The sequence below is a fragment of the Bactrocera latifrons genome, unplaced genomic scaffold, assembly GCF_001853355.1.
Source record: "Bactrocera latifrons isolate USDA-ARS-PBARC rearing strain unplaced genomic scaffold, ASM185335v1 scaffold_56, whole genome shotgun sequence".
In the NCBI taxonomy this organism is placed as follows: domain Eukaryota; kingdom Metazoa; phylum Arthropoda; class Insecta; order Diptera; family Tephritidae; genus Bactrocera; species Bactrocera latifrons.
In genome coordinates this window covers 445,099-449,532 of record NW_017537223.1, presented here as the reverse complement: position 1 = coordinate 449,532, position 4,434 = coordinate 445,099, and positions in this window count along the sequence as shown.

Sequence of the window (4,434 nt, the reverse complement as noted above, 5' to 3'; positions counted from 1 at the left end):
CTTCATTTAACAAAAAAAGTTAAGTTTGAGGAAGCTGAAAAAAGTTACAGCAGTTCAAAACTGATTGAAAATAATGAAGAACTTTGCTTGAAATTTTTGTATAAGAAAGGGAAGGATGTCAAGCCAGCCACCAATGAAATTTGTGAAGTTTACAGAGACGATGTTCGTGTAGACCGTAGACAATCAGTTCGTGTAGCACAATAATAGTTCGCTCACTTCCGTTATGGAGATTTCGAAATTTCGATTTGTACTGATGAAAGTTTTTCACTGATGGAATAATGTCTCTAGCATCAAAATGACAAAAAGAGGTCGACCAAAATGGTACATAATTATTTATTTATTCGTATAATTATAAACACGATATGTTGAAGTTTGATTAGAAATACGAAAACATACGACTACTATAACTTGCTTAAAAACTCTCATCTATCGCTTTGGATACTTGACTTGGTATCAAGACAGTTGAGCAGTACCAGGAAATAAATTTCACACTTGGAACCTATAGACCAGACACTAACTCAACGAAGCCAAAATTCTTCCAGTATCTAAACTAAACCCGATAAAAGCTTAAAGTTGCAATTAAATGTTTAATGCTTTTATATATTTTTCAAACCTTTCAATTAGTTCTCCCACAGCTGAATTTTCGCGCTTTTCTGCTTAAAGTAGATCATAAATAAACCAAAATTTATGTTCTGGTTTTGCAAGCAACCAAACCGTTAGCGATAACAGCTGTCAGGCGGGCTGCCTGAGCCACCGCCTCATTTCGAAGCCAATATTAGCTTAATTGACTGCTAACTGCTTTGAAGATGAATATCGCTGGTGGTACAGATTCACATAATTTCCCAATGTTATGCGCCATATTACCGTAATAAAGCTGAAAGCATATTGATAATTAGCCAGCCACGCACACACTCGCATGGAGGGGGGGTGCGGTTCACACGCGCCATAAGTAATTGCGCTTTGTCAACCAGCCGCAAGAGGAACACAGCATACATACCGACAGAGCGTGTTGCGCGACTGCCAAGAGGCGAGACGGAAGAGGGTACCCAATAGGCCGACAATCGTTCGGGCGCTCGGCTGATATGCCACTCGACACTTTGATTAATGATGCACACATTAACGTTTTAGTTGAAGCAAACGGCACTGCATCGATGCCGTGGAATATGCTGCAGCTGAATTGAGAAAGTAATAACAACAAATTGGTGGCAGGTGGCTACAGCGGTTGTGGTTGCGTTGCGTATGAAGCCTTATCCAACTGCCACGGCCTACGCGACGCTAAAGTGTTCAGGCTGCAGAAACCTTCCTAGGCAAAGTAAAGCGATAATTAGCATGCTACAATAGTAGGTACCCTGAGAATATCATACCACCAACACACACGTGCGCGCCTGCCACACAAAGTATTATATTTAAGCTTCGCACGTAGACTCATAGACGAAGGCACTTCCCTTGCGTTCTTGTCATTGTCATTATTAATGCAAGTCGCGGCGTAGATTTGAGAGCACTCATACGTAGTGGTGGTAAAATACAGAAAACCACAGTGGGACATTTACCTATTTCTATGTGTAAATAATGTCAAATTGCAAAATAGCATAGAATCTTTAGTATAGTAAAGGTAATGGGAATAAATTTATTGGTTGATCGATGGTATATATTGTGCTTTTGGCTTTGAATTCGGTCACAACCGTGGCTTGATGCGAGGGTGCATTATCATCGTGTAAAATCCATGAATTTTTTCTTCCACGGCAGGCATTTTCGACGGATATTCTCACGCAAATGCCACAATAAGGCCAAATAGAACTCTTTATTGACCGTCTGTCTCTCCGGTACAAATCCATTATGCACCAAACCACGAATATCGTAAAAGAGAATGAGCATCACCTTGCTTTTTGAGCGGCATTGGTGTGGGTTTTTCGGTTTCGGATCGTTTTTTCCTCCATTCCGATGATTATTAACTTGTTTGCACGTCAAACTCATAAACTCACGTCTCATCGGCAGTAATAATGCTTTCCATGAATGTGAAATCGGAATTCGTACAATCAACCATGTCCAAAGAGGCCTGTTTACGGTACTCTTTTTGAAACAACAAACAGATTTAATGGGGCAAATCGAACAAGAACGCGTTTCATTCCCAAAATATCCACCAAAATCATTCGAACGGGCTCCCGAGAAACATTGAACTCTATTACCATCTCTCTAACCCTTGCCTGACGATATTAAAGCACCATATTTTTCACTTTTTTAATACGGTCATCAGTCGTAGAGCGAAGGTCGTTCAGAACGAGGCTTCTCTTCAACGATTTCTCGACCGTCTTTGAAGGCTTTGTACCACTTGTAGTCTTGTGTTTTTTAGAAAACACTCAGGGTATTTAACAGTATTTTAACTTTCACCTTCGCAAAAATCAACCACAGTTAAACTTCAAAGCACTTTTGGCCGCATTAATATAAGTTGGGTGTGGCTCGTGTGTGCCTTATACACAATAGGTTCAAAGTAATTAAGCTATTACCGATTTTCTATAAAGAAAAATAAATTTATGAATGTTTTGCCAATGGAAAGAATTCAACGAATTCCTGTGAGACAGGGAAAAGGCCAAAAACGCTATGAAGTGTTGAGTTAATGAAATTCAATAAATTTTGTTGTTATTAGAGACACAAGCAAGTATTAATGTTTGCGATATCTGAAGTCGAGCAACGGAGAGGTTATTGATAGTTAGCCGAACTATGAATGTGTGTGCATGTGTGTTTCTCATTTCAACGGCAATCGATTAGCTTGTTTGAGCTCCATTAAGCGTATATACACACACATACATGTTAAAGACAAATGAAGCTTTATTCAATGGATAGTCTTTCTTGTGCTAGCTCTGGCAATTGTGTTTATTCAATAAACCCCACACAAGCAATTTTTATTGTAGATATGGAGATACAGTGATGTGGAAAATATAGCGCAGTCGAAAAAGTCTTTTCGTATTTCTAATCAAACATCAACTATTTTTTTGTACCATATATTTAGAATGAACTTTAATGAGCCAAATATGTACAAGTTTGGTCGACCATTTTTTGCCATTTTTCCGCTAGAGACATTATTCCATCAGTGCAAAACTTTTTTGGTTTCTCGGCGAAAACTGCGATAAGTAATTTTCACAGGTTTATCTTGAAGCCAACTTTACTCCATTAAGTGATTAGTGCTGATAAAAGACGAAGCCCTTTCTGTTGATCAATTGTGGCAGTTCTTTTCGATTGCTTGCTTCAATCTCATCAGTTGTTGACAATAAAATGTAGAATCAATCGTCCGACCAGGCTTAAACAGCTCATAGTGGATGCTTCTCATCCAATCCCACCAAACACTCAGAACCTTCCTGGCTTTGCGCTTCAACACGCTTGAACCATGATCGTTTTCGAACATTATTATCCTTTTTCATTAACTTTTCGTCTCCAGTTACCACTCGCTACAGAAATGGTTCGATTTCATTTCATTTCAGCAAAGATTCACTAATTTTAATTCGGTTCATTAAATTTCTCACAGACATTTCCTGTTGTACTGTGGTCCTGTGGTACCCAAACATCGAGATTCTTTTTGTAGCCAGCCCTTTTTAAGTGGTTCAAAACCGTTGGATGATGAATGTTAAGTTCCTTAGCAATGTATTGGCTGCTTATGTGACGGTCCATAATTTCATCGACTTTTTCAACGTTAGGTCGACCAGAGGGAGATACATCTTTCACATCGAAATTTGCAGAACGGAAGCGAGCGAACCATTTTTGTGTTACACGAACTGATACAGCATCTTCTCCGTAAACTTCACAAATTTCATTGGTGGCTTACGTGGTATTTTTTTTATAAAAATTTCAAAATATGGCGAATTTCTTCATTTTTTAACAACCAGTTGACAGTTATGTCAATTTAGCTAAATTTAATTTTTAATCTTACTAAATGAAGCTTAAGATCTCACCTTTCCAACACTATGTGGTATGACATAATGTGATTAGTAGCACTGGAGATATACGACTGCGATGACATCTATTGACAAAATGCGAAAAGATTTTTTCTGCTACCCAGTATATTTTCTCTGGTTAAAAATTTTGGACCAGACTTCAAAAAGCCCTTACTGCATGTGTTTTGCGCAACGCTGTATGCTACATATATGTACATGAGAGTATATGGTAAATGTGAAAGCAAATGGACTTCGACACTATTTAATAAAGCCTCGAATGGCTAAACACGAGGCAAATCAAGAGAAAGTGTTTATTCTTTATTTGCTAAACGATAAGACATTAAAAAGCTTTGACAGCTTTGCACGACTTACTGCGCCTTAGTTGCTACTAAGACCATGTATTATCTAAAACAAATCCAACACACACACACGCCCTCACACATTTCTTGGCATGCAAACCGAAAGGAGCAAACAAACGAAGGCCAAAGTTGAAAAGGAAGGAAAATGT